The 13,549-nt window shown below is 41.5% G+C and overlaps 1 long non-coding RNA gene across 1 annotated transcript; it reads right to left on the bottom strand.

Moving 5' to 3' along the window:
- Positions 1–216: 216 nt before the first annotated feature.
- LOC108411743 lies at positions 217–2,130 on the bottom strand. The gene is made up of 4 exons (XR_005131206.1): positions 2,057–2,130; positions 1,815–1,937; positions 654–703; positions 217–422 (listed from the first exon to the last, which is right to left on the bottom strand). It is a non-coding gene; the product is annotated as an uncharacterized LOC108411743 (long non-coding RNA).
- Between the last annotated feature and the right edge of the window lie 11,419 nt (positions 2,131–13,549).

Here is a 13,549-nt window from a genome sequence, read left to right as displayed (position 1 = left end):
TTATCATCAACAGTTTCAGAAGGTCCTGAGGGGTTTGAGGCTAACTGAGCATTATTTTCAAACATTTTAGAAGGTTCTGAGGGGATTGAGGGTAACTGAACATTACCATCAACAGTTTCAGAAGGTCCTGAGGGGTCTGAGGCTACCTGAGCATTATCATCAAACATTTTAGAAGGTTCTGAGGGGTTTGAGGCTAACTGAACATTATCCTCAACCATTTTAGAAGGTTCTGAGGGGTTTGAGGCTACCTTAGCATTATCATCAACAGTTTCAGAAGGTTCTGAGGGGTTTGAGGGTAACTGAACAATATCATAAACAGTTTGAAAAGCTTCTGAGGGGTTTGAAGGTAGTTGAGCCATAGAGTAGACTGTGGCAGAAAGGTGTCTACTGTCTTTAATCTCCTCATAGACAGCAAAAGAAACCTAAGAGCAGAGATAAAATACAAACAATAATAAGAAAAATTAGAATAGGTAATGTATTTGATGTGAACGCCACTGTTTTCTTTTCTTTTTGAAGCAGTTCAATGGGTGCTCAGGGTGTTTTTTTCTGTATAAGTCAGATAGGTCAGCCTTTCAGTTATTGATGATTCATTATTAAACATGTTGGATGATTGTTTCAATGAGAACCTGCTCTGAAATACAATATTGACTCACCATGTGATTTGCAGAATCTCTGAGGGGTTGGCTTTGGTTTGAGGCTGAATCTGAGGAGAACCCATTTTAAAACCTTAATTCAGATATAAATGAGAGATTTTTAATATTTAATTATATATAGTATCAACTACCTGGAAGATAAAGAAGACGGAGAATTGATCTGAGACTGTCTGTTTTTCCTGTATTTGCTTTAATGCATGCTCATCTATATCCAGTAGAGGGCAGCATCTACTCATTACTGTTAGCCCACTGGGGCCTAGTGAACATTTTCGGTCTCTACAGAAAATGTTCAATGACTTGTTTATCACACACACACACATTTTACATATATATATATATATATATATATAATGCTCAAAAAATAAAGGGAACAGTTTGAAAAATAAAGAGAACACTTAAACAACACAATATAACTCCAAGTAAATCAAACTTCTGTGAAATCAAACTATCCACACACAACACTGAGCCTCATTTTGACTTGTTTTAAGGACATTACATCAAAGTTGGATCAGCCTGTCGTGTGTTTTTCCACTTTAATTTTGTGTGCGACTCCAAATCCAAGCCTCCATTGGTTAATAAATTTGATTTCCATTGATGATTTTTGTGTGGCCTGAGTTCGATTCCCCGGCCGGGCGGCCAGGGTCCTCTCTGTGTGGAGTTTGCATGTTCTCCCTGTGTCTGTGTGGGTTTCCTCCGGGTTCTCCGGTTTCCTCCCACAGTCCAAAGACATGCAGTCGGGCCAATTGGACATGCTACATTGCCCCTAGGTGTGAGTGTGTGAGTGACTGTCTGTGTCTGTCTGTCCGCCCTGCGATGGACTGGCGACCTGTCCAGGGTGTATCCTGCCTTCCGCCCGAAGACTGCTGGGATAGGCTCCAGCATCCCCCCGCGACCCTGACGGAGAAGCGGCTTAGAAAATGGATGGATGGATGGATTTTTGTGTGATTTTGTTGTCATCACATGCAACTTTGTACAGAACAAAGTATTCAATGAGAATATTTTATTCATTTCAGATCTAGGATGTGTTATTTGAGTGTTCCCTTTATTTTTTGAGCAGTGTATATATATATATATATATATATATATATATATATATATATATATATATATATATATATAATGTGTGTGTGTGTATGAGCATATTTCTATGTGCAATGGTACCTTGACTCTTGCCTCTCTTTTGAAGAGTGACTATGAAGAATAGGAGTCCAATCATAAGCAGTACCAAAACCACAGATACACCGATGACCACATAGATAACTGGAAATTGTGTAGGTGGAGAACCTGAATTAGAGAATCAGATACAAAAAAAAATCAGATCATTCAGAAGTGAGTAAACTGCTAAGATATAAAGAGTCTTGGCAAACATTTTGTTGTGGTGATCAATGTGTTGTGGTGATCACCTGTAGCAGACAATGAAGTTGATGTGGTTTGAGATGTTCAGGATGTGGTTAGTGTTAAGTTTTAGTAACCTGACCTGTGGTAGGTTAAACTGAATGTGGTAGACTATTTGCAGCTGAAGGAAACCAAGCCTGTAGCATGAGTATGTGCAAGAGTGGGGGTTAGGAGAATAGTTCAAGCACCATGGCTGGAATATTGCAGTACAAAAGTGACCATGTTCACAGCCGAAATGTTGCAGTATAAAGTGACGTGTGCAATCAGTAAACAGTGACTATATTACAATAGTCAGTAGCTGGTGCCGTCAGTCAGGTAACATAGCAGCTTGACATTCTATCTAAAAGTATACTATACCATACCACAGTATGCAATATTACATACTGTAATATAATAATATAACACTGCTCTATGCTACACTGTACATATTTGCTATAATACACATAATATAGCAATGAACAATGTGCAATATTAATTATTAGTTGAAATGCAGTTAGTGAGAAAGTGCTCAGAGCTGCCATTGGCCAGTGGAGTTTATTGTTATGTGTAGGAGTGAAGGTCCTGATGTCTGGTTGAGGAGGATTATTGCTCTGGGGATGAAACTGTTCCTCAGACTGGGAGTACGGGTGCTGATGCACCTGTATTGATGTTTAGAGGGCAGTAAAGTACAGAGCTAGTAGCAGTGGTGTGCTGGGTGACTGCAGATGGTGCTGGATCTACAGAGACATTGAGAATTGTAGAGCTCCTGAAGAGTTGTCGACAGGAACCCAGTCATGGGTGAAGAAAGAGTACAGAAGTAGGCTGAATACACAGCCCTGAGGAGCACCAATGTTCAGTATCAGTTCAGTATTGTGTATATAGTGTATATTTCAGGATATAAACAAAATAACAGACTTTGATCTCAATCTGCTTTTGTTAGACAGACTTTTTCCAGACTGCAGACTCAATGAAATTCAATGATAGAATCTTATAAGACTGTAAAGATCTTACCTTAAAATGATAAAATATATAGAAGAAAGTCTCTGAATGTAAACAGATTAGTTTAATTCATATTTACTCACCAGTAACTCTGAGGTTGATCTGGGTGATAAAAACCTTGTATCCATGGTCAGATGTCCAGTTTGATTCAGCTCCACACCAGTATTCACCAGAGTCTCCCTCAGTCAGACGGTTGATGATCACAGTGAAGGTCTGCCTTGCTCTGTCATCATGTAGAGAGAGTTTCCCCTCATTTATCCATCTTCTGCTCTCTTTAACTGATGACTTATAAGTACAGCCATCAGTGCCCACTCTCCTACAGAGGAACTTGGGGTCACTGCTGTGGGATTGTAGGTATTTGCAGCTGATGTTGACACTTCCTCCTACATGGCCAGTCACACTGACGCTCTTCTCGTAGTCTTGATCTGTCAATCATAAACAATCAGATGAAAGTGTTAAAACTCACCTACACAGTGTAGACAACATATCACTGATTTCTTTCTTATTTTACAGACATATGTGTGTTTATTATCCCTCATATCATCATTTGATTATGACTCTTCCCTCTGCATATTCTGCCACTTCTCTGCAGGCCACGCCCTTCTTCTGTAAGTACTTTTTGGAGGTTGAGGCATGAAGGATCTGGATATTTCTACTAAATGAATCCAGGAGAAGTCTGTATTCAGAGTTTCTAGGGATACACAAAGTCATTTTAATATGTAATTGAGTAATGAAAACTGGATGGTAAGAAGTTTTGAAATCTGGGAGAATTGGGGAAACATGAGGCTGGATCTGCCAACATCACAAAAAGTACTTTTGACAAATACCAAGTATGTAGAATCTAATAAACCTACAGTCATTATTACATATGAGAAAATACACAAATGCATTTCCACAGCTGGTATTAAACAGGACTTATCCAATCAGAGATGAGATGGACTGGCAAGGAGTCTGTGAAGAGAGAGATAATGTCTTTTGTCTTCTTATTCAGCCAAATAGAACATAATTCCCACTTTGTCTCATGTGCAGTCATCCTCACTGCAGCTGATGCTAATGATACAGGACGTTTAGGATAATAAACAGGTGCAGTGCTAGGAGAGACTCACCTTCCTCTACCTTCAGTTCCACTGGTGTGTAGACATCAAAAAACAAATTTATTTGGACTGCACACTGGTACGTTCCAGAATCCTCTACAGTGAGCTCCCTGATCACCATGCAGAACTGTGCAGCTCTGGTGTCGTCAAACAGTGAAAATCTTCCTTTGTTTATCCACTTATTTTTAACTCCGGTCTTGATTTGTTCACTACATGTGAGCTCTGGCCATGAACCCTCACAGAGGTATTTTGGGTTTGATGTGTATTGTGTCTCATATCTACACTTGATGAGGACTCCTCCTCCTGAATATCCCGTCACTCTCCCTGATTCTCCTCCAGCTCCTAAAAGAGGACAAATGTCCATCTGAGTAAAGGCTTCATTTGACGCTGCTGATAGTGCTGATTATTTAGAAGAGCATCTCCTTACCTGAAATCAGGAAGAGGGTGAAGATGAGGAGGATCTTAGAGGTCATTCCAGCTTTATCCATATTACCTCTAGGTCAAGTGTATTAGATCTGCTTATCTGTCTATTCTGTATCTTAGTCTTAGTATATCCTGTCTGTGGTTCAACTACGCAGAACGATAAACCCGCCCATTTCCCTTTTCGCACCCGATGGGAGAAAGCGTGAACATTTTCTTGTCTGCCTGCTGCAACAATGAAATGCAAAAAAACTTTGAAAGTTTGTTTGTCAAACCATTTCTGTTGGTAAATTTACTGAGTGCTCACTTTGACTGGCTTTATTTGGTCTGATTGTGTGACAAACTACAGAGTTCACCAGGCTTCTTCACCACTTCATAGTGTTTTGTCTTGATCTTCTCTGTTTGGTTTCCGTTTCTTGAAAGTTCTCTGATGAGGCCCTCAACTCAAGTCTAAATATAGTTGTGTGTAGTTCTAATGCAGGACAGCAGTGCTGTGATGTCATTTGTGAGCTGGTCTGAAAAAGGACTCACTAGTGCCATCTAGAGTGCAGCACATAGAAAGACAGCTGAACTGTACTGCAGTAGGAATGACCACTCGGCCTGGTGTCCTCAGTCTAAACATGATCAAAACTCGTAACGACACAGATCTGCTCTCCAAACTCACTCATACAGACTCAATGGAGGCAGAACTGCTGTGGAAATTCACTGAAACCTTCCCAGTGATCTCAGTAATGGCCTTTTACAGTGAAGACCTACAAAAGCAAAAACTCCTTCATGGAAGCATTTTAATATTTTATCTCAGGGCCTCTTTAAGACGATATGATTTTAAGGCAGGAGGCAAGTCTCTAGTCATATTACACTTATCAAATGAATGCAGGGGAATCCATATTCATTGACCATCCCTTAGTCTGTGTCAGTATATAGGTCACTGTTTAGTGTTGTACATGTGTTGAGCATTTGATTAGTAGAACTGTCTGCTGCTTTCTCCAAATTAGCTGACATTAATGAATATGCATGACTCCACTGTTGAATATTCATGTCCATGTCATTGATTCTGTGCTAATCTGTGTCAGAAGGCCACTACTGCCATCTACAGCACAATGTGTGTAACAACAGCACTGAGCAATCTTGTTCTCTTTGTCTTACAAATGTGATGAGAATCCCTTGTAATAACAATAGTTAATAAGGCATGTATAAGCTCTTAAATCACAATTGACTGATAACGAACTAATCAGGTATTAACAGTCACTCATCATTATTTAATACAACCCCTTTTAAAAAAAGTTGGGATGTTGTGTGACATAAATAAAAACACTGTGTGTAACTGAAAGTAGTACAAAGACAACATATCAAATATGGAAACTTCAAATCTTATATTTTCTAGACTCATATGCCCATTTTGAATTTGACGGCAGGAGCACGTATCAAAAAAGTTGGGACGGGGGCGTGTTCACCGCTGTGTTTCATCACGTCTTCTTTTAAGTTAAGTGATACTTTTTTAATCCCACAAACGGGGAAATTCCACCTCCACATTTAACCCATCCATGAAGTGAAACACCACATACACACTAGTGAACACACACCCTAGGGGGCAGTAAGCACACTTTCCCGGAGCGGTGGGCAGCCCTATCCACGGTGCCCGGGGAGCAATTGGGCGTTAGGTGTCTTGCTCAAGGACACCTCAGTCATGGACTGTCGGCCCTGGGCATCAAACCGGTCACAGGGCCAGTTCCTTAACCTCCAGCCCACAACTGCCCCAACACTCTGTAAGCGTTTGGGAACTGAGGAGACACTGCTGTAGTTTTGAAAATCAAATATTTCAACAATTCTTGATGTAGGATTTCAGCTGCTCAGCAGTTTGGGGTCTCCTTTGTCATATATTTGGTTTTGTTATATACCAATAGCATAGTGTCCAGAGGCTGGAGGCGCTACCAGGAGACAGGCCATTACACCAGGAGACGTGGAGGAGGCCGCTTGATCTGGGCATTTTTGGTGCACACAAGGATTCTATGTATTAAGATTCTTCAGGTTTAAACTGGAGCAACATGGCTCTGTGTAGTAGACTTTCAGATGAATTATTGCAGAGTGAGTTCACAGTTTACCCAGGGGCCTGTAGTCCAATGTTGAACATGATGAAAATGTAGAAAAGACAAGAATCACCGTGGCACGAATTTTGTTGGAAAATTCTAAGTTAAAGTTTGTTTTTCTTATGGGAAGACCAGGACCCCCCACCCCCACCTCCCTCTCAACTCAAACCCTGCATAAAGCTAAACTGCAGTTGAAATTCAATGACAAACGCTCATTTTCCGATTCCAGATATTTAATCTGGATGTTGGTTGTATCAAGAAACACAAAACATTGTGGTATTTGTTAAAATGTGTACAGATTTTCAAACTTTAAATTACAGCTAAATTAAGAGAGCAAACAGTTTCCTTTGAAAACTCTTTCCTGAGTAAAATTTGAATTACAGTTGTGCAGACTTACATCATGCACACACAAAACAAAAAAACTAAACACTTGCCCTGTTGAACACAAATATGAGCCCATTTATTAGGAGGAACAGGAGGAGCACTGCCAGAGCCCTGCAAAATGACCTCCAGCAGGCCACAAATGTGCATGTGTCTGCACAAACGGTTAGAAACCGACTCCATGAAGATGGTATGAGGACCCGACGTCCACAGATGGGGGTTGTGCTCACAGCGCAACAAATGCAGGACGCTTGGCATTTGCCAGAGAACACCAGGATTGGCAAATTCGCCACTGGCGCCCTGTGATCTTCACAGATGAAAGCAGGTTCACACTGAGCACATGTGACAGACGTGACAGAGTCTGGAGATGCCGTGGAGAGCGATCTGCTGCCTGCAACATCCTTCAGCATGACCGGTTTGGCAGTGGGTCAGTAATGGTGTGGGGTGGCATTTCTTTGGAGGGCCGCACAGCCCTCCATGTGCTCACCAGAGGTAGCCTGACAGCCATTAGGTACCGAGATGAGATCCTCAGACCTCTTGTGAGACCATATGCTGGTGCGGTTGGCCCTGGGTTCCTCCTAATGCAGGACAATCCTAGACCTCATGTGGCTGGAGTGTGTCAACAGTTCCTGCAAGATGAAGGCATTGAAGCTATGGACCGGCCCGCCCGTTCCCCAGACCTGAATCCGATTGAGAACATCTGGGACATCATGTCTTGCTCCATCCACCTACGCCACGTTGCACCACAGACTGTCCAGGAGTTGGCAGATGCTTTAGTCCAGGTCTGGGAGGAGATCACTCAGGAGACCATCCACCACCTCATCAAAATTTTTCAAAATTTCAGTCTGGTTTTAGGCCACATCATAGTACAGAAACAGCATTAGTAAAAATTATAAATGATCTTCTATTATTCACGGACCAAGGAAATGTGTCGTTGTTAGTCCTCCTTGACCTTAGTGCAGCATTCGACACAATAGACCACGCTATCCTACTAGATAGACTAGAAAACCTTGTAGGGGTAACAGGAACAGCTCTTTCCTGGTTCAGGTCCTACCTCACCGATCGATATCAGTTTGTTAATGTAAAGGGTGAATCATCTGTTCGTGCAAAAGTAATTTATGGTGTTCCACAAGGGTCTGTTTTAGGACCTATATTATTCACAATATATATGCTACCACTAGGCACCATTATCAGTAAACACGGCATAAATTTCCACTGTTATGCAGATGACACCCAGTTATATATATCAAGTAAACCGGATGATAAAATTAAACTTGGCAAGATTGAGGACTGAATAAAAGACATAAAAGATTGGATGTCAAATAATTTTCTGTTACTTAACTCAGATAAAACAGAGGTCCTGCTTCTTGGTTCAAAATTAGCCAGAAACAGACTGTCTAACTCAACACTAAAACTTAACAATCTCTCAGTTTCATCAAGCCTATCTGTTAAAAATCTTGGTGTCATGATAGACGCTGATCTCTCCTTCGACACACATATAACTAATATTACAAGAACAGCCTTCCTGCATCTCCGCAATATTGCTAAATTAAGAAATTCATTATCTCTACAGGATGCAGAAAAGCTAGTTCATGCATTTATCACTTCAAGGCTAGATTATTGTAATGCCCTGCTGTCTGGATGTCCCAGCAAAAGCCTTAACAAGCTTCAGCTAGTCCAGAACGCTGCAGCCAGAGTCCTCACAAGAACTAGGAAGTTTGACCATATTAGTCCAGTTTTATCAGCCTTGCACTGGTTACCAGTTAAATTTCGCATTGATTATAAAATTCTATTACTGACTTATAAAGCTCTAAACGGGCTCGCCCCTCAGTACCTGAGTGAGCTCCTCTCCTACTATGAACCATCACGCCTACTTAGATCACAAGGTGCTGGCTTACTACAGGTACCTAGAATAAATAAAGCTACATCGGGGGGAGAGCTTTCTCATACAAAGCCCCCCAGCTCTGGAATAATCTTCCTGTTAATGTTCGGGACTCAGACTCAGCCTCAGTCTTTAAGTCTAGGCTAAAAACTTATTTGTACAGTCAAGCATTTGGTGACTAGTCTTCCCTGTCAGGTCTAGACCTGCTGGAGTCTCTGCTGCTCTGTTTTACTGTAATCTGTGGTCAGCCACTCTTTACACTACTAACTCTGTTTTTTCTTCTCCTTTCTCTGCCGAGCTGATCAGCTGCCCATCCTGTGCGCCTGATGCTGTTGCCTCTACTGCCTTGATTGGTGCCGCTGCTCACCAGCCTTCTGGACCGGTTTGACCACCACTGAGCTTCTTGCTGTACAGCGCTGTGCAGTCCTCACCCTCAGATCTTTCTTTTCCCACTTTACTATAAAACTTCATACTAATAATGTTTGCTATCCGGTGTCGACCAGAGGAGGACGGGTTCCCCTTCTGAGTCTTGGTTCCTCTCAAGGTTTCTTCCTCTTTTAGGGAGTTTTTCCTTGCCACCGTCGCCGCTGGCGACGCTCATGGGGGCTCGGACCCGGATTTTCTTTCTTCTTTTCTCTTCTCTCTGTAATACTGATTGTTCTGTAAAGCTGCTTTGTGACAACACCTGTTGTAAAAAGCGCTATATAAATAAATTTTGCTTGCTTGCTCATCAGGAGCATGCCCCGGCGTTGTAAGGAGGTCATACAGGCACGTGGAGGCCACACACAACACTGAGCCTCATTTTGACTTGTTTTAAGGACATTACATCAAAGTTGGATCACCCTGTCGTGTGTTTTTCCACTTTAATTTTGTGTGTGACTCCAAATCCAGGCCTCCACTGGTTAATAAATTTGATTTCAATTGATTTTTGTGAGATTTTGTTGTCAGCACATTCAACTTTGTACAGAACAAAATATTCAATGAGAATATTTCATTCATTCAGATCTAGGATGTGTTATTTGAGTGTTCCCTTTATTTTTTTGAGCAGTGTGTAATGTAGTCTGCCCTTCTTCTATCTGTTTGGACACGTGTTCATTTATAGCCAGCAGAGGGCAGCATGTGTCCATCACTGTTAGTCCACTGAGGCCTAGTGAATTTCTTCTTTTTGTTCTCTAATGAATGTGTTTAATTCATGCTGCTCTCACTTCTGAACACACAGATCTGAAAAGTGTTTAGGAGAAACCAGTAATTTGTGTTCACATTTTTAAAGTTATACAGAAGGAAATGACAGAGTAGACGGCAGACTGCAAGACCGGCTGAAGGCGGAGCTTTATGAAAATGGCGGCAGGCCACTGCTAAATTTTTCAGCTAATTTATTTCTATTCCGCTAGCTTAATCTTAGACAAGCACAAAAGATAAGTAACCATTTTTCAGGTTGTCTTTTCTTTATTTCCTATCTAGTTATTCTCAACAACTCCAACACTCTGGAGCACTGCGATATATTCGCCTATATAGACGACTGCTTTGATAGAGTCATCATGAGCAAGTCAAATAAGACGCCATCCACCAAGAGGAGCCGCCCCGAAGAATCCCCAGGAGCGGCCAGCCCACATACCAGCAGCACGGTGGAAGTTCTGGAGTCCATTAATAACAAGCTCTCCAGATTCGACGCTCGCCTGGCTCTAGTGGAAATACTCCACCAAGAGTTTCAGGCCCTGCGGGAATCTATGGAGTTCAGCCAGCAGCAGGTTGAATCACTCGCTGCAGAAAACGCGGTTCTGAGAGAGTCGGTGAAATCGCTCACCGAGGGAATGACCCGGCTCTCGGAGGAAAATAAAAAAATTAAAGAAACGGTTCTTGATCTCCAGTCCCGCAGCATGAGGGACAACCTAATTTTTGCAGGAATCCCGGAGAAGGCAGACGAAGACCCGGTAAGTACAGTAAAGTCATTCATACAAACTCACCTAAAACTTCCAGAGGACACCGTTAAAAACATCGGCTTCCACCGCGTTCACCGCCTGGGGGGTAAACGGCCGGATGCGCGAAGACCCAGACCGATCGTGGCTAAGTTCGAACACTTCCAACATAAAGAGCTGTTAAAGAGCCGCGGCCGGGAACTGAGAGGAACGGACTTTAGTTTAAACGACCAGTTCCCCAAGGAGATCCTGGAGCGACGCAAGGTCCTGTTCCCCATCCGTAAACGTTTCATCCAAGGAGGCTCCCGGGCCGTCATTGCAGTGGATAAACTGTACGTTAACGGTCAACTCTACCGCGACATTAATATCACACCATGGCTGTACTAATCAGGTGATCTGTACCAACACCGACGCCTTTATCCGAATACTTTAACATATCACCCTTCGACTAGTATAATAAGACATGTCTAAAAAAAAATCATTAATGCCGGTTTAATAAGCAGAGTGCCTTAAATAATTTAAATGTTTTCTTCTTCCTTAAGATGTATTTGTTTTCCCTTTTTTGTTGTTGTTGTTGTATGTGCACTTTCATTTTACGTATCACCTTCTTTTCCTCCCCCTCTCTCTTTCAATACCCACACAGCGATTTGTTCATTCACTTTAAGCGATTTGTTCACACACACACACACACACACATACATACATACAGGCATATCTAACAGACACACACAGAGACACACAGCACACACACACACACACACACACACACACACACACACACACACACATACATACAGGCATATCTAACAGACACACACAGAGACACACAGCACACACACATACATACAGGCATATCTAACAGACACACACAGCACACACTCACACAAACATACAGGAGACACACACAAACACAGCGCAGACACATAGGCATACACGACCGATACATGCAGGCACAGACACACACACACAGACATATAGTGCAGATACACACACAAAACATACAACACAGGCATACAGCACACTTATACAACACATACACCTCTAGTAAACATCCAACACTCAAACAGCTAGTTTTAACATGAGTACACTGAGGTTTGTTACATGGAATGTACGTGGAGCTGGTTCGAGGGAAAAGAGATTGAAAATTTTTAATCGGCTAAGCGACTTGCAAGCAGATATTGTCTTTCTACAGGAAACACATCTGTCCAAAACACCTACATACACACTGACCTCTCCTCAGTTCCCTCATGCGTACTCAGCCTGCTACAACTCAAAACAAAGGGGGGTGGCCATACTAATTAACAGAAGGATAAACTTTTCCATTAGTAACAATATAACAGATCCTGAAGGTAGATTTATAATACTTAACTTGTCGATTCTAAATATGCATTTATGTATTGCTAATATATATGGGCCAAATGTTGACGACCCCTCCTTTTTTCATAATATCTTCACAGCACTCTCTGATCATTCTGACACCAAACTAATAATAGGAGGAGATTTCAACCTGGTGCTTCATCCAAAAATCGACAGGCTCAGTACAGCAATGAGTCAAAGGAACTGGCAGTCTGCAGACACTCTAAAACAATATATGAACGACTTTGGGCTCTCTGATGCGTGGCGTTCACATCACCCCACTCTCCGAGATTACACCTTCTTCTCAGCAGTACACCATTCACATTCTCGTTTAGACAACTTCTTAGTTAGCAACTCCATTATGATGGATGTCACAGACACTCAGATTCATCCTATCACTATCAGTGACCATGCACTGGTATCTCTCTCTCTGGCACAGAAAAGAACCACACCAACAAATAGGAACTGGAGATTAAATACATCATTACTTAAAGAACAAGATTTCATTAATTATTTCAAAAAGGAATGGACAACATATTTAGAAAATAACGACCTGCCAGGAACATCACCATGTGTTCTTTGGGAAGCAGGAAAGGCAGTAATGCGGGGGAAGATAATATCCTACTGCACACATAAGAAAAAAAAAGAAAAAATACAGGTATTAGAATTGGAAGAAAAAATAAAATCCTTAGAAGCTGCCCATGCGGCTTCACCACAAGAACACACAATGAGCAAGCTGAGAAAACTCAAACTAGAATTAAATGAAATAATAGACAAAAAGACACAATTTTTACTGCAAAGGCTGCGTTGGCAGAACTTTGAACATAGCAATAAATCCGGAAAATTCCTTGCTAACCAGTTAAAGCTAAATAAAGAAAAAACAACTATCTCTTCTATTAAAGTCTCAACTGGAAACATTACTCATGATCCACAACAAATAAATAAAGCTTTTAAAGAGTTTTACAAAGCCTTATATTCATCACAGATTAATCCTTCTAACGCAGCTATTGAAGAATTTCTTAATAATATAAATCTCCCCAAGCTGAAAAATGAACAAGTTGTTGCACTGGATTCACCACTTGCTTTATCCGAATTACATGAAGCCCTGCAGCATCTACCAAATAACAAAGCCCCAGGCCCAGATGGATTTCCAGTAGAGTTCTACAAAGAATTCTGGTCTGTGCTAGAACCAACCTTTTTAGAATGGTAACTCAAATTCAAAATGAGAACGTACTGTCCCCAGACATGAATTCTGCTAACATTAGCCTACTTCTTAAACCAGGCAAAGACCCTACACTGCCTTCTAGCTATCGCCCAATTTCACTCATAAACGTAGATCTTAAAATTATTTGCAAAGTCCTTGCCAGAAGATTAGAGGAAATCACTC

This window comes from Pygocentrus nattereri, chromosome 12 (genome assembly GCF_015220715.1).
Source record: "Pygocentrus nattereri isolate fPygNat1 chromosome 12, fPygNat1.pri, whole genome shotgun sequence".
NCBI lineage: Eukaryota > Metazoa > Chordata > Actinopteri > Characiformes > Serrasalmidae > Pygocentrus > Pygocentrus nattereri.
This window is presented reverse-complemented; position numbering and strand designations above follow the sequence as displayed.